The sequence below is a fragment of the Nomascus leucogenys genome, chromosome 2 (genome assembly GCF_006542625.1).
Source record: "Nomascus leucogenys isolate Asia chromosome 2, Asia_NLE_v1, whole genome shotgun sequence".
In the NCBI taxonomy this organism is placed as follows: Eukaryota; Metazoa; Chordata; class Mammalia; order Primates; family Hylobatidae; genus Nomascus; species Nomascus leucogenys.
Genome location: NC_044382.1, coordinates 15,226,456 through 15,251,934, shown reverse-complemented (window position 1 = coordinate 15,251,934; position 25,479 = coordinate 15,226,456).

Below are 25,479 nucleotides of genomic sequence, written 5' to 3'. Positions count from 1 at the left end.
GTGCATTTGGAAATATCAAGAAAAAATCAAGTCCGATCTTCATCCTTAAGGATCTTGAAATCGAATAAGGGCTAAGAATAAAACATATACAAATGCTATACAAACATATTAATATTTTTGGAATGGCTATTTGCAAACTACCAGTCATTTAGTTTTTTTTATAGATATAGTCTATGCATAAATTAAGCATATATTTATGTACATACTCCATTTAAAAAATACAGTTGAAAGGATGTTGTACATACTGTTGTATTCCTTGCCTTTTTCATTGAATAGTATGTTTTGTAGGTCATTTTATAGCTGTACATATGTATCTGCTCCATTATTATTTTAGCTCTGGGATACATGTACAGGATGTGCAGGTTTGTTACATAGGTAAACATGTGTCATGGTGGTTTGCTGCACCTATCAACCCATCACCCAAGTATTAAGCCCAGCATGCATTAGCTCTTTATCCTGACGCTCTCCCTCCCCCTGCCACACCTCCCCCACCCCCCATAGGCCCTAGTATGTGTTGTTCCTCTTCCTGTGTCCATATATTCTCATTGTTCAGCTCCTACTTATAAGTGGAAACATGGTATTTGGTTTTCTGTTCCTGTGTTAGTTTGTTGAGGATAATGGCTCCAGCTCCATCTATGTTCCTGCAAAGGACATGATCTTGTTCCTTTTTATGGCTGCATAGTATTCCATGGTGTATATGTACCACATTTGTCTTTATCCAGTCTATCATTGATGGACATTTGGGTTGATTCTGTGTCTTTGCTATTGTGAAGAGTGTTATGATGAACATACATGTGCATGTATCTTTATAGTAGAATATTTATATTCCTTTGAGTATATACCCAATAATGGGATTGCTGGGTCAAATGATATTTCTGTTTCTAGGTCTTTGAGAAATCGCCACACTGTCTTCCACCATGGTTGAGCTAATTTACATTCCCACCAACAATGTAAAAACATTTCTGTTTCTCCAAAGTCTTGCCAGCCATCTGTTGTTTCTTGACTTTTTGATAATCACCATTCTGACTGGTGTGAGGTGTTACCTCATTGTGGTTTTGATTTGCATTTCTGATCAGTGATGAGCTTTTTTTTTTATATGTCTGTTGGCTGCATAAATGTCTTTTTTTGAGGAGTGTATGATCATGTCCTTTGCCCACTATTTAATGTTTTTTTTCTTGTAAATTATCTCCCATTCTGTAGGTTGTCTGTTCACTCCGATGATAGTTTCTTTTGCTGCGCAGAAGCTCTTTAGTTTCGTTAGATCCCATTTGTCAATTTTGGCTTTTGTTGCAATTGCTTTTGGTGTTTTAGTCATGAAATCTTTGCCCGTGCCTATGTCCTGAATGGTATTAGATTTCTTCCCAGGTTTTTTTTTTTTTTTTTTGTGACAGAGTTGCTCTGTTGCCCAGGCTGGAGTGCCACAGTGCAATCTTGGCTCACTGAAACCTCTGCCTCCTGGGTTCAAGTGATTCTGCCTCAAGTAGCTAGAACTACAGATGTGTGTCACCTCACCCACCTAATTTTTGTATTTTTGTAGAGAAGGGGTTTTGCCATGTTGCTCTGGCTGGCCTCGAACTCCTGACCTCAAATGATCTGCCTGCCTCAGCCTCCCCAAGTGATGGGATTATAGGTGTGAGCCACTGCACCCAACCTTTAATCCATCTTGAGTTAATTTTTGTGTAAGGTGTAAGGAAGGAGTCCAGTTTCAATTTTCTTCATATAGCTATCAGTCCTCCCAGCACCATTTATTAAATAAGAAATCCTTTCCTCATTGCTTGTTTTTGTCAGCTTTGTCAAAGATCAGATGGTTGTAGATGTGCAGTTTTATTTCCGAGTTCTCTATTCTGTTCCATTTGTCTATGTGTCTGTTTTTGTTCCAGTACCATGCTGTTTTGGTTACTGTAGCCTTGTAGTATATTGTGAAGTTGGGTAGTGTGTTGCCTAAAGCTTTGTTCTTTTTGCTTAGGATTGTCTTGGCTATATGGGCTCTTTTTTGGTTCCATATGAATTTTAAAGTAGTTTTTTTTCTAATTCTGTGAAGAATGTCAATGGTAGTTTAATGGGAATAGCATTGAATCTATAAATTGCTTTGGGCGGTATGGCCATTTTCACAATATTGATTCTTCCTATCCAAGAGCATGGAATGTTTTTGCTCCATTATTTTTAATAGCCTCATAGTATGTCATGTGAAAATCAGTTATTTTCTTTTATTATTACCTTATTGTTGTCACCCCAAACAGGTACATTGAATCTGATCATTCACCTTCTCAATCTTGACTTAAATGAATTTTAATTGATTAAAAAAATTGCACTTAAGGGAGAAAGTGTTAGTAGCTGAAGATTTTGACAAAGATGTTTGGGATATCATTGAAACAAATATAGGTCTTTTCTCTGTGACTATTTTGAAGGAGATGACATTTAGTTGGATTTGTATTCTGGCTTATTTATTTTAAAAAGCAGCCTTATGAAGTCACAGTCATAACAACATAAACAAGTGCTAAGAAAGCACTGAAGGTGTTCTGAGTATGGAGCAATCGTGGGAGTGATTTTTAATAAAGTGGTGCCCTTTTGTGTCATGGCTGCCATAACCTTAGATATAATCCCTGCCCCACTGCTCCCTTCACATGTGAAACTGGGGCTTTGGCTTCCTTAGTCTACTTGCTGATTTTGTTTTATTTTATTTTGGTGAGAATACTTGGCATGAAGTCTAACCTCTTCATAAATTTCTGAGTGTACAATTCAGTATTATTAATTACAGGGATAACGTACAGCAGATATCTAGAACTTATTCATCCTGTATAACAGACTTTATGGCCATTGATAAGCAACTCCTATTTCTCCTTCCTTCTAGCCGCTGGCAGCTGTCATTTTACTCTCTCTTATATGAGTTTCACTATTTTAGATTGCTCTTATAAATGGAATCATGCAGATTTGTTTTTCTGTGACTGGCTTATTTCACTTAGCATAATGTCCTCAGGATCTATCCATGTTATCTCATATTGCAGGATTTCCTCTTTTTTAAGCTGAATAATAATTGACTGTATGTATATACCACATTTTCTTTATCCATTCTTCTGTTGATGGACACTTAGATCATTTCCATGGCTTGACTATTGTGAATAGTGCTGCAATGAACATGGGAGTGCTAATATCTATTTGAGATCCTGATTTCAATTCTTTTGGATAAATATCCAAAGTTGAATTGCTGGATAATATGGTAGTTCTATTTTTAATTCTTTAAGGAATCTCTATTCTGTTTTTCATGGTGATTGCATCATTTTGCTTTCTTGCTAATAATGTACAAGGGTTCCAATTTTTCCACATCTTATCCAACATTAGTTGCCTTTTGTTTTTTGAGCCTAGCTATTCTAATAGGTGTGAGGTGATATCTCATGATGGGTTTCCTTTGTATTTCCCTGATGATTAGTGATCTTGAGCATCTTTTCATATACCTACTGGCCATTTGCATGTCTTATTTGGAGAACTATCTATTCAAGTTTTAAACCCATCTAAAAACCATGACTAGTTTTTCTTTTTTTTTTTTTTGCTGTCAACTTAACAATAATTCTTTGTATTATTAATTTTGGAAATTAACCCCTTATCTGATATATGCTTTACAAATATTTTCTCCCATTCTGTAATCTCCTTTTCAGTCTGTTGGTTTTTTCTTTTTCTTCACTCTTGTTTTTACTGTTGTTATTGTTTCTTTGCTTGTAAGTTTAAAAGCATCATAAAAAAGAAAATAACATGCTCAGCAAATTTTAACTGGTAATTTCCATTTTTAATACCATAAGAGCTGATGCTTATAATGCTGTTTTAGAAATTCTGAGATGCCTGAATTATTGTTGAAGAAAAACAAAATCCATGCTAGTTTAGGTACCTATATTTTATTCTAGAAATTTTTAATGCATTTAACTATGGTGCCAAGTGCTGTCTATGCATTATGTCATTGAATCCTCATGTACGTGAGGTAGATATTCTTTATTTCACTAGTGAAACAAACTCAGGGAAACTAAATAACACTCTAGTTACATAGTAAGTAGCAAAGATGGAACTGAGATCTGGTTGTATCCAAAGCCCATATTATTTTTGTTTTGCCACACTACCTCTAAGTCTTTGAAAACTGTGGATCTGAATGTTATACATATGCATGCACACATATACGTGCACATCTACCCACATACAATTACTAGAATAGTAGTTCTGGGACATTTGAGGTAAACTTTTGTTTTAGATAGGGGTTTAGACACCCACACTATAATGCTATACTGGTCTTTTTACTTCAGAAACCTTTTGGCAGCATTGCCAACAAGTAACCAATTTCACTTATATGAATTTTATTTCACCCTTGTATTGTCTGTCTTGGGTTGGTGGTGATGTGATGAGTAGGTGGAAAAGTCATTGCTTAGTGTTCACTATGTGCTATACTAAGCAAAGAACTTTGTAAGATATACATGTGGAAGCCCACCTATATCATATCAAAGCCCACTTTTCTTGAGGAAAACCTGTGCCATGTGGTTCCTATAGACGGAACTCCTCTTCCGTGCCCTGTCCAAGGGTGGTCATATTATACTCACCTAGGGGCACAATACCCAAGTTTCCTGGCCAAAATAATTGGATCAGGACAGGCATATGACCCAAGTAGTGTAAATTTGAGTTTTCCATGAGACTTTTGCAAAAGGAAAGGCATTTTCTCTTTATTTGCTTAGGAAAAATAGTAGTAAGGGCAATGATTAGCTGCCATCTTAGCCACCATATGCAGGCTTTTGCCTAAGAATGAAGCTGAGACAAGCAGAGTCAAGAGTTTGAGAAAAAGATTTGAACTCTTAATGAAATCACTTGATCCCTTTGATTCACTGCCTTGAACTTTCCAATCACATGAGTCTTCTTGGAGAAAGGGCTCATTCCAGGGCTGGAGTTACAAGATGAGCATAGGTGCCAGAGAATGAGGAAGTATTCAAAAAATAATGGGGGCATGTCAAAGGGACACAGGAATTAACTTGAAGGATCTCCCAATGGCCAAATCTGGAACAAGTTTAGTAAAAAATATATAATGATAATAATGGATTATAGTACATAGAATAAATATGTGTGAGTCCATAGTGATATAGACACATAATTGAACAAATCAGAGAGATGGGACAGCTCTTCCTTATGGTAGAATTCCAGTAAATACATGTAGGATGCATGGTGGAAATAGAAACTCACCATTTGCTAAACACCACAGTAATAATTATTGCAGGCAATAATTATTGATAGACGCTACAATTAGTGGGTGGAAGTATGATGAGAAATAGCATATTTGCATGGTTTCAATATATCACCCCACAAAATACTATTTCCAAAGGAAAAGTAATTCTTCAGTGGAGAAACCTTGTAAATATCACCTTGACTGAGTGATCAAAGTTAACGTCCCAAGCAATGAGACATATTGACATGTGTCTATTGATATAATGCACTGAGAATGCAACATAACTTCCATGGTATTCTTCCTAAAAATGAATAATCTCAATCTTTATCATGAGAAAATATCAGACAAACTCAAATTGAGATACTTCTACACAATAGCTGGTTAGTATTCTTCAAGCATCTCAAGGTTAAGAAACATAAAGACTGAGGAACTGTTCCAGATTGAAAAAGACTAAAGAGATACTAAGCCTAAATGCAATGTAGAATTCTGCACTAGAAAAAAAGACACTGTTGGCTGGGCACAGTGGCTCATGCCTATAATCCTAGCACTTTGGGAGGCTGAGGCAGGTGGATCACTTGAGTCTGGGAGTTCAAGACCAGCCTGGGCAATATGGCAAAACCCCATCCCTACAGAAAATACAAACATTAGCCAAGCATGGTGGCACATGTCTGTAGTCCCAGCTACTTGGGAGGCTGAGGCAGGAGGATCATTTGAGCCCTGGATGTGGAGGTTGCAGTAAGCTGAGATTGCATCATTGCACTCCAGCCTGGGCAACAGAGGGAGACCCTGTATCAAAAAAATAAATAAACAAAATAAATAAATAAAAGTAAAAAGACATTATTAGGACAATTGCCAAAATCTGAATCAGGTCTGTAGATTAAGAGTATTTTATCAATGTTAATTCCTTGGCTTTAATCATTTTATGACACTTACCAAGTTGATTATATTTGGGAAATCTGGATGAAGGGTATTAAAATTCTGTATGATATTTTTGCAGTTTTTCTGAGATCTAAAATTATTCCAAATATAAAGTTATTTCCCTGTCTTGTCATTTTTAGTTATTTTAGGTTGGATTTCTCTCATCTGAAACAAAAAAAAGCCCTAATTTAATAAACACACTTACCTTGTTATTTTACAACAATGCTATAGTGTCAGGCATGAAACTAAGTCTTAGGTAGCTTAAATAACTTTTCCAAGATCACACAATCAATAAAAGAGCAAGGATTTGAATGAATATCTGCATGACTTCAAAATCTTATGCATACTGTAAAAATAAACAACTGGATAAGTAACCCTTATTTTGAAATTTACCATATTTTCAAATCTTTACCTTGTTCTGGAGAAGACTTGAGGCAGAATACTTGAAAGCTGGGTCCAGACTAGGAGAAATAATGGCACAATATTAGGAAATGTTTCAGTATTTGTGTTTTATAAGCATACAAGTAGGACTCAGTAATTATATGATACAGCAGGGCACGCCAATTAGCCTCAATATGCACTTCCTGTAAAAATAATTAACATTTGACAGACAGTATGATCAAATAAACCAGATAACAGAGGCATTTTTCCAATGGGATATATACTTGGTTTAAATCTTTGATGAACTGTTTTTCTATATTGAAGTAGTTTAAATTTAAGGAAAAGCAAACAGTAGGGCATGTTAAAATATCCATTAACTAAACATCATGAAATAGTATAAAATGCCTCCAGCTGCAAAAAAACAATTAGGCTGCAAATATGCCTTTGGTTACCTAACCACACATTCCCTAAACATTTAGTTCTAATTAATTTTCTTCATTACACAACAATGCCTCTCCTAATTACACTAGAGAAATTCTATAAACCTACTAGCTATTCGAAGTCTTTATTGCACAAATTATTCTGGCAGGTCCCTATTCTAAGCAAATCCTCACTCTCTAATTTATATGTACCTCATCTCAGCAGACATGGTCTACTTAGTAAACCCTTGACAACCAGGCAAACTAATCCTGTATGTGACCGTATTTCAAATTAGTAATTTTAGTGAGATGTACCATCAATGATGAATAATTGAAAACATACCAAGGTAAAGGTGAAAAGTACAAGCTCAGAAACCATGTAGCATCTGAATTCATACACATGTTGTCAAGGCTGGTGATCCCTGGACTTGCAATTGAGGCTGATTCAAAGAAACAAAATGGTTCTTTTACTGAACTCACAAAGGGTAAGCAGTCTTAAGGCACCAGAAGCAATACAGCAAATATAATAATGGAAAGGACTGAATGGGTCCTAGAACCACAGACTTTTAGGGAGAGGCACAAACCATCACTCAATAAATAAGGAAATCAAACCCAGTGAACTGATATGATGTGAGATGCTCAAGGTTTGACATTCCAGTTGGCAGAGCTGTGAGTACAAGTAGGACTCCCTAATTCCCGACCAGAGCTGTCTACACAAGACAGTGCCACTCTAGAGACAGTTTAGTTCAATTTATCAGAGCCTGGTAGCTGGCTGGTAACAATGTTTCTAAGTTGGGCAAAAGACAGAGTTCAATCCCTGCTAAGCCATTTGTTATTTCCTTTCCCAGCCACATAAAAGTTTGTGATCTTAGTTATCAGAGTTTTGGAGGATGGCACGTGAGACAATCAGTACAAATGCGTCCTTAGTATTCAAAGCTCAAAGCCAATGGCTGGTATTTTAGCAGCTTCACTTTCTATGCCTAGAGCATCCTGATTAGCCAACTATTTTGGCCCAGGCTGGCGGATTGGCTTTGTCGCCTTCTTGTTTTAAAAATATGAATATTTGCTCATAGCATTAGGTAAAAAATAACCTAGAGTTTTGCTACTTAAAGTGTGGTCTGTGAATCAGCAGCATCAATATCACTTGGGAGATATTTGCTCCCCAAACCTATAGGAACAGAATTTGCATTTAAACAAGATCCCCAGGTAATTCATATGTGCACAGAAGTTTGAGCAGCATGGGTCTCAAGCAGTGGTCCTCAAATTTTAGTATGCGTCCTTGAATTCATCTGGCGGGTACCTCATCCCCAGAGTTTCTGGTTCTGTAGGTCTGAGCCGAGGTCGAGAATTTGCATGTCTACAAGTATCTCCAGAGGCTTCCGAGACAAAATCTTCAATGCTTCTGGCATTGGCTCTGCTTTATCTAGGATTTTGGGGGTGTTGGAAATTCAATTGCTGGAAGTTTTGGTAGCTAAGGACTCTACCAGAGTTGTTGTTCACAGAGTGTGGACTTGCGCAGTTTCTAAAGATGATTCTGGAAATTCTGCGTATTTGAGGATAGCGATAAGTCAGTAGTTCCCAGTTTTAGAGAGAGGTTGTTAACACTACAGATTCCTAGTTAGTATCACCACTGAAAAAGAGAGAAAGAAAAGAAAGAAAGAAAGGAAAGAAAGAAAGAAAAGAAAGAAAGGAGGGAGGGAGGGAGGGAGGGAAGGAAGAAAGGGAGGGAGGGAAGGAAGAAGTAAGGGAGGAAGGGAGGAAAGAAAAAGGAAAGAAAGAAAGAGAGAGATAAAGAAAATAAAGACCCACTAACCTCAAGTTAGTGGGGTCCTGAATGAGGTCCAGAAATCTTCATTTTTAATAAACATGCAGATGATTCTGAGACAGGTGGTCAATAGACACACTCTGAGAAACTTGATTCAGGTGATGGACATCATAGGAAAAGAGCAGCATCTGAGCCCTCTCAGCAGCTGAGTGCCAACATTCTCCCAATGCTGTGGCAAGTGCTTTTCATAATTTAGCAACTGAAGCAGTTCTAAGACATCAGTCGACCGGGCCTGTTCCTCACTGATGTCCCAATAGAACTTGTTCACTCCCCTTTCTTAATTATGTTTGGCCAGCAGTGGAGCACTAAGGCCGCCTGCTCTTTAATCTATTTATCCATCTTAGAACTCCAATTAACCAGGTGCAGCCATCCATCTGGTTAATATGAGGACAAGCTGTTAATCTGTGAATGAAAAAAGAGATACACAGACAACAAGCAAACTAGCAAGGGCCTCTGTAAGACAACATTGACTCCAATCTTGCAAAGCAAGGTGGGGGAACAGGGAAAATTATTTTAATGAAAGAAGGAATTGCTGTTTGTTAGAGGGAGGGGATACAGAATTGAGGCAGCTCTTGGTACTCACATGATTTGCCCTAGGTCATCTCAGAATTTAGTAACTTTAGCTGTGAAATAGAAAGATAACAGTAATTAATCTTCATCTCAGGGAAGTTAGGAGATGCCATGACATCAAATGAGACAAAACACCTTGTAAAAGGCAACATATGGTCAGTTGTGGTGGCTCACGCCTGTAATTCCAGCACTTTGGGAGGCTGAGGCAGGCAGAGCATTTGAGGTCCGGAGTTCGAGACCAGCCTGGCCAACATGGTGAAACCCTGTCTCTATTAAAAATACAAAAATTAGCTGGGCATGGTGGCATGTGCCTGTAATCCCAGCTACTCGGGAAGCTGAGGCAGAAGAATCGCTTGAACCTGGGAGGTGGAGGTTGTAGTGAGCCGAGATCTCGCCACTGCACTCCAGCCTGGGCAACAGAGGGAGACTCTGTCTCAAAAAAATAAAAATAAAAAAAAATAAGGCAACATACATATTTTCGTTAGTTTTTGGGCAGCATTTCTATTTTATGCAAATATATAGGGGAACCTGTTTATGTTTCATGCATACTTGACATTTTACAATAAGTATTTTCTAGCAAGCAGGTTGGACACTTTACTGCTTGATAGTTTTCAAGTATGTTTTTTTCCAGATTCTAAAATCCATAATAGAACAGATTCCCCTGTGGCCTCAATCCATTCTTAAACTTTAGTGTGCAATGGAGTCACCTGGAACTTGTTAAAACCCTTCTCGCTGGCCTCTTCCTCAGAGTTCCTCATGCAACAGGTCCAAGAGAGGCCTGAGAATTTGCATTTTTGACAAGGTGACTTTCTTAATTATGCTGGTTGTGGACCACATGTTGAGAACTACTGCATTAAAACAACACTTCCCCTGATAATAAAATATAAACTTCCTTACTTGAAAAGTTCATATCCTCCAGCTGAAATTCCTACTCCTGGCGACCAATGTAGGAAGAGTCATATTCTAGGTTTAGAGCTGAGTGAGGCAGTAGAAAATATGCACCTGTGACCTTGGATGCACTTGTATAAACAAACACTGTGCTAAGCACAATTTCTTTCCATGTGTTTGAAAAAATATTTAAAGCCTTCCAACTACCCCAGGAGTTTATGATCAAACTGCTGAGACCAAATAGACCCTATAAAACACTTTGTGAATAATTACTGAGCAAAATAAACTATAAATGCAAAACAGCATTGCCTAAAGTTCCCAGGTGAGAATGCAGTCACATTCCTAAAAGAAGAAATCGAGATTTAAATTCCAAATGCTCAGAAAATCTACTTTATCCCTTCATTTTTTTTTTTTTAACAGCCAGCTAGAGGCAAACCTCCTGACTTCAGTTCAACCAGAGATGGGGTGAAGCTTAGACCTCAGTGTCTGCACTGTGTAATTAGATAAAGTTTGAAAACTGTATTCTCAGGGTGTGATCTGTGAACCATCTGCAGCAGAATTGCCTTAGAAACCCATTCAATGAGCATATTAAAAATGGCCTACTGAAATAGAAACTTGGGAGCAAGCTCTTGGAAACTTCTCATTCAGCCAGCTCTGCAGATAAATCTTATGTTTGTTTAGTTTGAGAGGACATGCTCCAGAAGCTTCTCCCCAACCCCACCCAGCATATCAAAGTTTGAGATGACCACACTGTCCTTGAGGTAACCCTGTGTATCATGCATTAATAAGTGGCAGCTGTCCAGAGATGTTTAATTTTCAGTTTGAGCCTCAGTTTCTGGGTAGCTCCAAGGTCCTAACAGGGACTTTATCCTACCTGTGATAGGAGCCTTCCTTTTGCACCTGCGAGGAGCACAGAGCTCCATGCTGGACGGATGGGAGCCAGGGAAGAAAGACTCTGCTACATGCAAAACAGGAGAGGAATCCAAAGGGAGAGAAAATGATCAGGGTCTGAGGATGAACAGCCAGGCTGCTTTTGGTTGGTTCCTAGGGAGCTTGACAGTCTATGTTAAGAGGTAAACTTGCTTTTTGTTCTGTGTGTGTGACACAGAGTCTCGCTCTGTCGCCCAGGCTGGAGTGCAGTGGCACTATCTCTGCTCACTGCAACCTCTACATCCACCTCCTAGGTTCAAGCGATTCTCCTGCCTCAGCCTCCCTAGTAACTGGGATTACAGTCGCCCGCCACCATACCTGGCTAATTTTTGTATTTTTAGTAGACCCAGGGGTTCATCGTGTTGACCAGGTTGGTCTTGAACTCCTGACCTCAGGTGATCCACCCACCTCGGCCTCCCAAAGTGCTGGGATTACAGGCATGAGCCACTGCACCCGGCCTGAATTAATCTTTCTTTTTCTTGTTGTTGTTGTTGTTTTTAGATGGAGTCTCGCTCTGTTGCCCAGGCTGGAGTGCAGTGGTATGATCTCCGCTCACTGCAACCTCTGCTTCCTGGGTTCAAGTAATTATCTTGCTTCAGCCTCCAGAGTAGCTGGGATTACAGGAATGCGCTATCACACCCAGCTAATTTTTTTAGTTTTAGTAGAGATGGGGTTTCACCATGTTGGTCAGGCTGGTCTCGAACTCCTGACCTCAAGTGATCCACCCACCTTGGCCTCCCAAAGTGCTAGGATTATAAGTGTGAGCCACCTTGCCCAGACTTTTTTTTTTTTTTTTTTTTTTGGATGGCGTCTCGCTCTGTCGCCAGGCTGGAGTGTGGTGGTGCAGTCTCGGCTCACTGCAACCTCTGCCTCCCAGGTTCAAGCGATTCTCCTGCCTCAGCCTCCCAAGTAGCTGGGACTACAGGTGTGTCCCACCACACCCAGTTAATTTTTGTATTTTTAGTAGAGGCAGGGTTTCACTTTGTGGGCCAGGATGGTCTTGATCTCTTGCCCTCGTGATCTGCCTGCCTCAGCCTCCCAAAGTGTTGGGATTACAGGCGTGAGCCACTGTGCCCGGCCAGACTTGTTTTTTTAAAGAATCTGTTTTCTAAAAATAATTACTCTTATATTTACTCTTACTGTATCTAAAGGGTAGGTGACACAAATATGGGCAGTAAATGTAGTCCTGTGGCCCAATTGTGAGCTTCAGGGTGGGGCAGTCTTTTTTCTAGAACTTCATTGAGCTCCTTTCTAGTTATGAAATTAATACATATCTAATGCAGACACCTCTAAAATCACCACTAAGTGCAAAGACATGTAATCACACCAAATTAATCTGATGATAGTTACTGAGTATATATCAGTGTGGGATTTCAGATTATTAAATAAATAGAACCAAACTCCGCATTTTCTACCTGCCATGTTCACCTAATACACAGTCACTATTTTTCTACCTTAAACTATATTCTGTGATCTGATTTTTTAAAATGACAATAGCTTCTTATTGTATTGATGTTATGCTTTATATCTGTGGTCATTGATGATAGAATGTAGTATCCTTTGATGGTTTCCAACAAGATTTCTTTATCTTATACCAGATGGCATTTCCTAGCTCTTGCCTGACAGTTAAGGGGTAATGTTCTGATTATAGTAGTTGTTACATTTTCCTCCCTCCAGACCAATTAAGTTCTCATTTCATATTTAGGGGCTCGCTGAAAGCAAATACAGCAATCCCAACCCCTTGTATTCTATTCATTAATTCTTGTCTTTGGCAAATATTGAAGAAATGGAGGTGATTGAGACACAAACCTTTTCTTCCATGGGTTTTATTCTGATGGAGCCCATGGGCAATATACAACTAAAAATGAATATATAACACAATAGCAAGTGGAAATAAGAGTCAGTTAAATAGGTCTAGACTTATTACTAATAACTGGAAGGATATTTGTTATATTACAAACGTTGTTGTAATTGTCAGCAAAGTCTGGGTCACAGGCTGAGGTCACTCATGGTAGACCAAGGGGAGGAGCTTGAGGGCCCCTCTTCACCTTCAGTATCTACACGCATCTTGATCAGTCACTGATGGTCTTTCTGGTTTCCTCTTTTATCTACCACATAAAAAGACTATCTGATTATAACTTGATGCCTGATAATTTCTAAGTTAGGTGGAGAACATCCGGCTTCCTTTCTAAAGGAGTCATTTTGTTTGCAATGGCCCTGCCTTTGACTTGGTGCTGACCGTTTTTGTGGTTTTTCTTTTGTTGTAATCTTATCCTTTTCCTTTCCTTTTTTTTTTTTTTTTAATCGATGAAGGGTTTATATCGGGATGGGCAGTGTTGAGTAGTTTCTTTTTTCGAGTTGAGCACAATGGTATTTATTATGCATTTCTGGGGTCAAGCAAATCAATAAAGGAGGCCAGCAAAAGCCCGCTCTTCCAGAGGCTCGGGCTCACTGAATGTGTGTGGCAAAAGCTGGAATTTTATCTCTTAAGAAAAACGGATGGATCCCGATGCTATCTGACTGCTCTGTCAGAAAACAGATGAAGAGAAACCCCTCCAAAAAGTTGTTATGGTTTCTCATTGGACTTTCAGATGTCTCTTCATAGATGAGCTTCTAATTAACCAGAAATCTGTCTCCCACGAGGTCAATAAAAATCTGACACTTTTTCAGAAGTACATTTTGGAGTGACTTTCTGGTCATTTTAGAGAGCATTGAAACATAAAAGCATTTCGCTTTCCAATGGAAGTTCTTTACTGTTAGTGCCAAAGATGAAATCTCCGTGATCCTTTATATGTTTCTAAGCAGCATAGCTAAACATCTCAAAGAATTTTCTCATTATTTTCCTGTAATTCAAACCTATGCAAGCTTAAAGGGAACAATAATGATACCTAGGATTGGCTTGTGTAGACCCAGATGGCTTTTGCGTATTTTCATTACACATTCATTTAGTAATCCGAAGAAGTTATTTTGATTCTTATATAACCAGTTCCTCAGCCAAAGTCAGAATAAAGTGAACTATCAGGCGTTATGAATATACCCATATTAGAGGAAAATATCCTTTCAGCCCTATCTTTATGGAAAAGGACTTAGAAAGTGCAGGTTCAAAACTTGGTAAGTCTGACCACTGTAGAATTTATTTCCTTAGTGTGGCATGTTTAAATTTTTTGTGGGTTAAAAAAAAAAAGATTGGATCAATTCTGAGGGATTTTGTGTGTGGAGTCTTTCTGGAAGAGGTCTTTGCAAGTATAAAAATCTTTCCAGGTGATGTCCTGAAATGGGTAAGGAGGGAAATGATAAACTGAGATGAGACCTTTCAGAAGTGCCAACAGAGCCTCAGACCTGACCATCCATATTAAAACAGGACCGTGGTCTCCATTCAGGAGATTTTTGATACCTTTCGATCTAGATATGTGAGATGTCTGGAGTCAAACCTGGAGGCTTTCCACAGGATAGTGTGGCTGTTTGGGTTCCCAGAAGCTTCCTTTAGCAGGTTAAGCAAGAAGTATATTCTTTAACAACCAAACCTCCTTTTCCTCAGCGTTAATCCCCAGCCATGTTAAACACGTGTTTCTGAACTTTGTATTTAATGCATATCTAAAGACCAGTTTTGTCAAGGATTTACTCTGTCTTCCTTGTGCTCTTTAAGAAACTTAGGCAAGTCCACACATATTTTTTATAACCTGCCTCACTCTTTACTATATATGTCAAGCATTTCAGCCTTCAGAAGGGAACAACTGTGCTCTCTCTGGATATAAATGTTACTGCTGTCAGTGAACTCAAGTCTATTTGTTCAGTTACGGAATTTTCTCTGAGGTTGCTCACACCTGTAATGCCAACACTTTGGGAAGCTGAGGCAGGAGGATCACTTGAGCCCAGGAGTTCGAGATCAGCCTGGCTAATATAGGGAGACCTTTTCTCTACAAAAATTAAAAGAATTAGTTGGATATGGTGGCAGGAGGATCCCCTGAGCCAAGGCCAAGGAGGTTGAGGCTGCAGTGAGCTATGATTGTGCCACTGTGCTTTAGCCTGGGCGACAGAGACCTTGTCTCAAAAATAGAAAAAAAAGAAAAAAAAGAAAAAAGAAAAAGAAAAAAAAGAAGGAAAAGAAAGAACTCTCTCTGGATGCCTAGAATGTAATATTTGTGTCCAGTCACTTATTGTTCCTTTAGCTTCCAGGTGAAACTAATAGGGGCAGGAGATAAAAATTTAGTTTTTCCTAATAATAATAATAATAATAATAATCTCATGGATACTCACTGTAGAAAACAGGAAAAAAATTAAAAAGCAAATCACACACACATCTCACACACACACACACACACACAAACTCATGATTTTATCATGCAGAAATAGTCTTTATTAACATTTTGGCTTACTTTCCTCTGGTCTTTGTTTTAGTAATGATATCGATAGAGCATCAGCCGTGTACTGAGTACTTTGCATCCATTGAGAGATAGGTATTGTTATCCTAAGTTCCTAGAAACCACTATGTCACATACAGACTAGAGGGCAATATACATTACGTTCTTGCACATCTACACACCATAACCAACAGACACATCTACAAACGTGCTTGCATATTGTGTTCCTGTGTATTGGTCTCTCTGTAACTTATTTTACTCAACATGCTGTCATAAACATTTAACCATGAAAATAGATAATCTTTGAACATACCTTTTGTTAAGGCATACTGTTTCAAGCTGTGGATATATCACAGTGTACTTAGTCACTTCCCAGTTGTTTGCTTTTTGGATTGTTGCTGCTGTTTTCAGCACACTTGTTTATTCTACCAAATCAGAACCAAAATATCTATTTTCTGAGGCTTGACTATTTCCGATAAGGGTTAAGCCCATTTCTTTGACTGCCTGCAAACTGCCTCTTATATGAGGTTACAAACAGTTTATAAATAAACAGACTTTGAATATGAACACTTCTAGAAAGAGGAAAGGGGGATTAGAACAACTCTAAAGGGTTGAAAGCCCATCTTGGAATCCAGAGCCAAGTCACACCACAACCCTTTCTCGCTCTTGACACCTCCATTAATTCCATACACAAGTTTTTTCAGGCGTGGGTAACTTTATTTTGATAAAATTATAAGCTTTGAAAATACTTGCAGGATATTGCACTGTATTTATTTGTCATGTATCTTTATTCTTTAATCTGATCAGCTACTTTTCTATATCATTCTTAGTATCAACATGAAGAGCATAGGCCATTATTTTGTAGAATGTCCTTCAGTTTGGGTTTCTCCAGTGCTTCCTCAAAATTAGATTCAGGTTATTCATTTTCGGCAGGAATACCAGTTGGTGTTTGCCCTTTATGTGTATCGTATCTGGAGACCCATGCTATCCATTGGTTCCATTACTGCTGATGTTAACTTTGATCCCTTAGTTAAAGTTGAGGGTGTGTCTGCCAAGTTTCTCTACTGTAAAGTTATTATTTTGCCCTTTGTAATTGATGATTTGTCAGGCAGTGTTTGAGAATACGTATCTATCCTATTCCTCCTTGACCTCCTACCCACTAGTTTTAGCATCTCCTATTGCTTGGACAGCTGCAGAATGGTGATTTTCTAACTTCATAGTTCATACCCATTTATTAGCTGGCATTCTACTATAAGAAAAAGCTTTTCATTTTCCTTTATTTAACAAAATTCTGGCACCAAAGCCCTCGTTCGTGGGACCTTCATTTAATCACTCACGTATAAACATTTATTAATATTGGTATAGGCTCATGGATTCTTATTTTATTTGCTGGTTTATAATCCATTGCTATCATTTTTTTTTTTTTTTTGATGCTCAAATTGTGCCCAGATTTGGCCAGTAGGAATCCACCAGGCTGGCTTCTGTGTTTTCTTGGCAGGTCGCCAACATGTTGTAAGTACTTCTACATGTAAGTTCTTGTGGAGTTTACATTTTGGTAGAAAGTCAGAGGGGCCTTTGGTATAGTTCTATTTTTATTCATCGTGCTTGGTATTTCATGAGCTCTTCCATCTGGAAACTTAAGTCCTTTTGTTCTGAAAAATATTAAAATAATTTTCAGTTTTCACTTGAATGGGCTTTCTAATTTTCTTATCTTCACTTTATTTTCATTTCTTTGTCTTTTTTCTCTGATTTCTGAGAGATTGCCTCAACTCTTTCAGTTCTGCTGTTTAGATTTTTATTTCTGCTGTCATGTTCTTAACAGCCTTATCTATTAACTTTAAATTAAAAACGATGTCCTGCTTGTGCTTCATTCCCATTAGCTTGCTGAAGATATTAATGAAACTGTTTCATTTGAAATTTTCATTTTCTATGTAGTGTTTTTTCATGTTGCATATGTGTGTGTGCACATCGTGAGTGTGTTTTGTTTGTCTGCTTATTTTCTTCTTGTTAGATTTCCTCAAATATCTGGTGATCCTTGGCTTTCTGTTCATTTTTAAAAAATAGATTATTTTTTAGAGCAGTTTCAAGTTCATAGCAAAATGGAGCAGAAAGTACAAGGATATCCACCCCCTCCATTCACACACAGCCTCCCCTACTATTGACAGGCAGCAGGGTGGTACATTTGTTACAGTTGATGAACTTACATTGAAACATCAGTGTCACACAAAGTTTACATTAGGATTCACTCTTGATATTGTACAATTTTGTAAAATGCATAATGACATATATCCACTATCATAGTATCATAAAGAATTGCCAGGTGTGGTGGCTCATGCCTGTAATCCCAGCACTTTGGGAGGTTGAGGTGGGCAGATCACTTGAGGTCAGGAGTTCAAGACCAGTCGACCCAACACGGTGAAACCCCATCTCTACTAAAAACACAAAAATTAGCTGGGCATGGTGGTGGGTGCCTGTAATCCCAGCAACTCAGGAGGCTGAGGTAGGAGAATCGCTTGAACCTGGGACGCGGAGGTTGCAGTGAGCCAAGATTGCGCCACTGCACTCCAGCCTGGGTGACAGAGTGAGACCCCTGTCTCAAAAACAACAGCAAGAAAAAAGAATGGTTTCCCTGCTCTCAAAATCCTCTGTGCTCCATGCATTATCCATCCCTTCTCCTGGCCCCCGGTGACCATTGATCTTTTTACTGTCTGTCTGTATGATTTTGCCTTTTCCAGAATGTTACATGGCTGGAATCATACAAGTCTGCTCATTTTCAAGTACACGGCATAAAAGATTAGAAACAGAGAGAGAGAGGGTATTGTCAAGTGTGAGCATCACTCCAGGGTGACTTCATCAGCAATCTTATTAGGGCACCCCAAATATCAGTATTGTTGGGTTTTTCAACTTTGGCTAGTCAGAGAAGTCTTTTGCCATGTTCTACCCAGAGGATATAATTTGGGGTGTCAACATTCTGGGGTCAGGCAGGGAAGAAAGTCTGGGTATCTCAAGTTTTGGTATGTAAGCTTTCTCTGAATTCCCCTGTTTTTGGTTGAGGATCACTGCCTTAGACTCTGTTTTGTCTTCTCTAGCCCTCTGTGCAGAGTGGAGAAGGGAATCTGTATATCTAACTACTTATGAAATAGGCTCTATCACTTTTCTAGTTTTCTCTTCTTTTCTTCTTTTTTTTTTTTTTTTTTTTTTTTTTTTTTTTTTTTTTTTTTTTTGAGACAGGGTCTTGCACTGTTGCCTAGGCTGGAGTGCAGTGGTGCAATCTTGGCTCACTGTAACCTTCGCCTCCTGGGTTGAAATGATTCTCATATCTCAGCCTCCCTATTAGCTGGGACTAAAGGTGTGCGCCACCACACCTGGCTAATTTACTTTTCTAGTTTTTTAGTCTCATTATTACTCTATGTTCCATGAGGTATCAAATGCCACAGGCTCCTGTGCATTTTGGGTTCTGATGTGTCAATGCATTTCTTCTTTAATTTCACTACTGCCAGTTTAGAAAATTCTGTTTTCTAGGTCTGCTAAATCAATTTCCACTTAATCTGTTTTCCAGATCCCAAAATTTTATTTTCATTTTCTCTTCTGTTCTTTTTCCTGATGAGTTTATACCTTTTTCTTTTTCAATTCCTTTACTATTGATATATGAGATTTTAGGAGAGGAGATAATGTGTGGGTTCTATGTGCTGAATTTTATTGAAAGTTTCCTGACACTTTTTTAGTGTTATGTTTTTATTCTTATGATAATGAAGCACATTCTTGACCAAGAAACCCCCTAGTTCATCTTCCTGCATCATTCATGCAATTACAGGGTCAGAAGGGACACAGATTTCTGTTCAAACAACTGCTCAGCCAGTACTACCTTTGTGAACCTGGTCAAGTCACTTCATCCTTCAAGCTTTAATTTCCTCTCTTGTAAAATGAAGATTAAACTGGTACTTGTCTCATATGAATGTTTTAAGAATTATCTGAGACAACAGGTGCTAATGTGCCATCATGGTGGCTGCCATAAAGCAGGTTCTTGGGAAATGGCTGCCCTTCACCTCCTGCTCATCCTCCAGCCAGTTTAAGATGTGGACACAAAATGGTCAAATAGTTGTGACATTTTCAGGAATTGAGCCTGTTTCTGAAATGCTGATTTTTGTGAGATGGAATCTGTAGGTGTCACCTGGACATGGCCTTTTGACATTCAAAGTAGAGTGATCCAATCCACAGGTGAGGGGCATAGCAGTCCTGGTGCATTTATTCACTCATTCATTCACACATGTAGTAATGAGTGCCCATTGTATGGGGTATTTCAAAGTAAATATTATATATCCTGTCAGCAAATAACTGAATACTTCAGGATCTCAAAAAGGGACATTCTTTCATAGCAAGACTTTATAGAATTGACATGTTCTAGCCAGGCGTGGTGGCTCATGCCTGTAATCTCAGCAGTTTGGGAGGCTGAGGTGGGTGGATCACCTGACATCAGGAGTTCGAGGAGTACCAGCAGGGCCAACATGGTGAAACCTCGTCTCTACTAAAAATGCAAAAAGTTAGTTGGGCTTGGTGATGTGTGCCTGTAATCCCAGCTACTCGGGAGGCTGAGGCAGGAGAATCGCTTGAACCTGGAGGGCAGAGGTTGCAGTGAGCCTAGGTCATGCCATTGCACTCCAGCCTGGGCAGCAAGAGCAAGACTCCATCTCAAAAAGGAAAAAAAAGAATTAACATGTTCTTCGTATTATCTAATATTCAACGTATATTGAAATTGTTTTCATTATTACACATTTTTTTCTAAATAATTCCTCTGTTTATTGACTTGGTTTCCAGATGTGATCTATTTATTGTTTTTTGATTCTGAAATCTCAATTTTCTTTTAGTTTTTTTTACCCCTAGATCACTCCCTCTTCCTTTTTTTTCTCTGTGTATTTGCTTATTGAAGAAACAAGGTAATTATCCCATAGAAAAGTCTTACGTTCTAAACTTGGTCAGTGCTTCCTCAAGGTGAGGATTGACTTGTTCTTTTAGTTCCAGTAGTCTTTGTAAGCAAGAAGGTAGAACTAAAGGCACATTAGTTTCTGCGTCATTTCATTTTTTGTTTTTAGAGAAAATATATTATAGTGTGCCATGTAGTTTATGTTTCATCACATCATGTAATATGGAATGTTTCACTGTTAAGCTTTTTGTAATCGTAATATCAATCAGGATTCAGGTGGTGATGTTCTTATCCTTTCAGTGTAAAGTTTCCCATCAACATTTTATTTATTTATTTTTATCATCTCTTGATGACTGGATGATTGTTATGAGTTGAATTGTGTCCCCTCTAAATAGATAGGTTGAAATTCTAAACCCTGGTAACTGAGAATGTAATTTTACTTAGAGATAAGATTGTTGCATATATAATCAAGTTAAGATGAAGTCATTATGGTGGGCCTAAATCTAATATAACTGGCATCCTTATAAGAAGAGGGAAACACCAGGTGGAGATGGAAACACATGGGGAGAGGATCACATGATGACAGAGGCAGGGCTAGGATGACACAGACAAAAGCCAAGGAATACCAAGGATTGATGGGACCATCGACAGCGGCCAGAGAGATAAGACGGGATTCTATCTAGAGTCTCAGAAGGAGCACAGCCCTACTGACACCTTGATTTTGGACATCCAGCCTCCAGAGCTGTGACAGAATGCATCTGTGTTGTTTTAAGCCACCCAGTTTGTGTTGGTTTGTTATAGCAGTCCCAGGAAACAAATACAGTGGCCATTGCCTGGTTTGGTTATTTTATTAAAGATTGAGAAATAGTGATTTTTGTATTCTATCAATTTTTTTCCTCCATTTATTAGCTGGAATTCCTCTGAATGTAAATGTTTCTATCCTTCACTAAGGTTATTTTCATTGCCTTAAAGTTTATTTACCCTAGATAGGCATAGTATATGCTGACTGTTTTTTTTCTTTTTATTATAAAATTTCAGAGTAATAAGTTGGTGCTCTAGCCAACTTCAGGGATGTCCACTGAATTTATTTGTTTTTCCTGTCTTTCCTTTCTTTCCCTTTTGAATATATGATGGACTTACAAAGGAAATAAGATATTTCCTTATTTAAAGGAAATGTCATCAATAAATTATTCTGGGCCCCTGGGCACAGTTGTAAATGAAATGTAGGGTTTATATATTTCCCTTGAGTAAAATATATGCAAGGAAAATGACATTGTTAGGATGTCTAAGAAAATGACTTCTGGTGCCTCAGTGAGTGTCTATCTAAGTTCCAATAAGGTCAAAGTTGAGTTCGGTTGAGGTAATTCTCTGAATACCAGTATAATATTGGGTATAATTATTTTACTATTTATTCTTCAGTTTGATAAATTTTATATCTCCTTGGAACTGTGACCATTTTACCTGGAAGAGAATTAAACTTAGATGTATTGTCAGAAATTCTTCCTATCTCAAAACTGTTATGAACTCCGAATAGAATCCTTCTTTTCATGGGGCCAATGAGCAGCAGGAAAAAGAATTGCGTAGTAGCAACTGGATGGAGATTTGTGATTATTGCAAGTTTGTCTTCAAAAACAAAAACTTGGGTATGAGAATTAGTGTATCTGAGGGAAAAGGACAGATTACTTAAAATTGTAACTATCTCGGAAAATCCAGTTGTATCCTCTTAGCTATGTTTCATCTCTCCTCACTACATTCAATCTCCTCTAGAACAAGGCGGTGTCTAACTTATCATTATATCCCCCAAACACTCAGTTTAATGTTTTCACAGAGTAGGTGCTCAATAAATAAATGTATTTAATTGGAATTCAATGCAGTTAAAGTTCCTCAAAAGACCAATATACTTTAGACAAATTTAGAGCAATGAACATCATGTGAGAAGATAGAATGGATCCAATTACCATAAAAAGGATATAATAACTGCATTCAAAATTATGTGGAATTACAATGATAAAGATGCTTACAATATAAAAAGGTTATGTTATAACATAGTATCCCATTAGATAAAGAAAAATGGTAGGTAATATTTCAATATGAATTTAAAAAGAAGAATGTTTTGCGTGAGGGAGTGTGTGTGTGTGTGTCATGGGCTTTATCAGTCAGGATGCAATTAAGCAAAAAGAAACCGTATAAAAATCTCAATGTGAGGAATCTAACATGGAGAAATGCTTACAAGGTTAGATTGCTGAAAAAGCAAGAAGGGAATACTGAGGTATCACAGAGACAGTAACTATGGGACACAGCTACTTCGCCTAAGAACTAGAAGCAAAGGATGTGGCCGGGGGTCATCAGTGCCTCAGAGGAGGGCTCAGCCCTCTGAGGAGAGAGCATTGCCTAGTTTTGGCTGGTACCTCTCGAAGGAGCTCCACAGAAATGGTTCTGGGAGTCCTTAAAAAACCTGGAGGCTGGAAGTGAAAGTAACTGCACTTCTCAGGCTCAGTACCATTGCTGGGGTGATACTGACAGAAACAGCAAGCAAACTGCAGGTGAAATGTTCCTCTCCCTTCCTGTCCTCCAATCTCCCTCTAGTCAGAAATGGGAGGGATAACCGACACAAAGAGGGGAGCAATAGACACTGGAGCTTATTTGAGGGTGGAGGGTAAGAGGAGCATGAAGACTGAAAAACTACCTATCAGGTACTACGCTCACTACCTGGGTGACGAAATCATTTGCACAGCAAACTCTAGCAACACACAAGTTACCCATGTAACAAACCTGCACATGTACCCCCTGAACCTAAAATAAAAGTTGGGGAAAAAAAAACAAAAAAGAAATGTGAGGTTTGAAGTCCCAGTCAAAGCATCACAAAGAAGAATGTGCAAGAGTAGCTTTGAAGTCGGGAGACAAGAGCTTAATCATGGTTGTATCAGGGAAAGAGATACAGACACCTGCTCTCACCCTTTATGTACTTCTGCGTTGTTTGAACTGGGTCTACGGTGACCAAGCCTTACTTGTTTTTTGTGGAGATACGATTCATATACCCTTTTAAAGTATACAATCCAGTGGTTTTTTAGTATAGTCACAAAGTTGTGCAGTTACAACCACTATCTCATTCCAGAATATTTTTCTCAGCCCAAAGAGAAATTCCACGCCCTTTAGCTATCACCTCCTACCCTCCTACACCACCTACCCTCTGGCCCTAGGCAATCATTAACCTACTTTCTGCATGTGTAGATTTACCTATTTTGGACATTTTATACAAATTGAATCATATAATATGTGGCCGCCTTTTGCTTAAAAAATAGTTTTTAAGGTTCATCCATGTTGAGGCATGTGTGGGTACTTTATCACTTTTTTTTTTGGGCAGAGTCTCACTCTGTTGCCCAGGCTGGAGTGCAATGGTGCATGATCTCAGCTTACTGCTACCTCCACCTCCTGGGTTCAAGAGATTCTCCTGTCTCTACCTCCCAAGTAGCTGGGATTACAGGTGCCCACCAACTTGCCCGGCTATTTTTTGCATTTTTAGTAGAGACGGGGTTTTGCTATGTTGGCCAGGCTGGTCTTGAACTCCTGACCTCAGGTGATCCACCCGCCTTGGCCTCCCAAAGTGCTGGGATTACAGGCATGAGCCACCATGCCTGGCTGGTACTTTATTACTTTTTATGGCTGAATAATATTCCATTATATGGACATATAGCATTTTCTTTATCCATTTACCTGTTGATGGATGATTGGGTTATTTCTCCACTTTGACTATTATGAATAATGCTTTTATAAACTTTTATATACAAAATTTTGTGTGACCATATGTTTTCAATTCTATTTGTTATCTGCTAAGCAGTGGAATTGCTGGGTCATACGGTAGCTCTATATTTAACATTTTCAGAAACTACTAAACTGTTTTCCACAGCAGCTGCACCATTTTCCATCCCTAGCAGCAACGTATGAAGGTTCCAATTCTGTGCGTCCTCACCAAGACTTGTTATTGTCTGTCTTTGTGATCATTGCCATCCTCATGCATGTGAAGTGATAACTCTTTAGGATTTCTTTCTATAAAATGAAATTATACATTATTAGTGACCCTAGCATCTTTTCATGTGTTTCTTGACCATTTGTATATATTATTTACAGAAATGTCTATTCAAGTCTTTTGCTCTTTTTTTTCTGCAACAGGGCTTTGCTTTGTTGCCCAGGCTGGAGTGCAATGGTGTTATCATGGCTCACTGCAGCTTTGACCTCTCTGGCTCAAATGATCCTCCCCACTCAGCCTCCCAAGTGGTTAGGACTACAGGTATGTGCCACTGTGCCTGAATAATTTTAAAATATTTTGTAGAGATGGGATCTCACCATGTTACTATTGTTCATTTTTAAATTGAGTTGTTTGTCTTTATGTTGTTGAGTTGTAAGAGTTCTTTATGTATTTTAGATACCAGATTCTCCTCAGATACATGATTTAAAAATACATTCTAACATTCTGTAGGTTGTCTTTTCACTTTCTTGATAATGTTCTTTGATACACAGAAGTTTTAAATTATAATGAAGCCTAATTTATCTGTTTATTTTCTTTTGTTGCTTGTGTTTTTGGTGTCACAGCTCAGAATCCATTGCCTAATCCAAGCATAAAGATTTATATCTGCTTTCTTGTGTTTTACAATTTTAACTCTTACATTTAGGACTTTGATACAGTTTGAGTTAATTTTTACATGTGGATATACAGTTGTCTCAGTATTATTTGTTGAAAAAACTATTCTTTTCCCATTGAATTACCTTGGCACGCTTGTTGAAAATAAATGGATTTCTGAGCTCTAAATTCTATTCCATTGATATATATCCCTATCTTTATGCTAGCACCATACAGTCTTGCTTAGCGTAACTTTGTAGTAAGTTTTAAAATTGAGAAGTTTGAGTGCTACAACTTTGTTCTTTTTCAAAGTGTTTTGGCTATTTGGAGTGCATTGCATTTCCATATGAATTCTAGGATCAGCTTGTCAATATCTGCAAAAAAAGGCAGCTGAGATTTTGATAGCAGTTGCATTGAATTCTATGCTTTACTTTTAGGAAAAACACTATTTCCATCT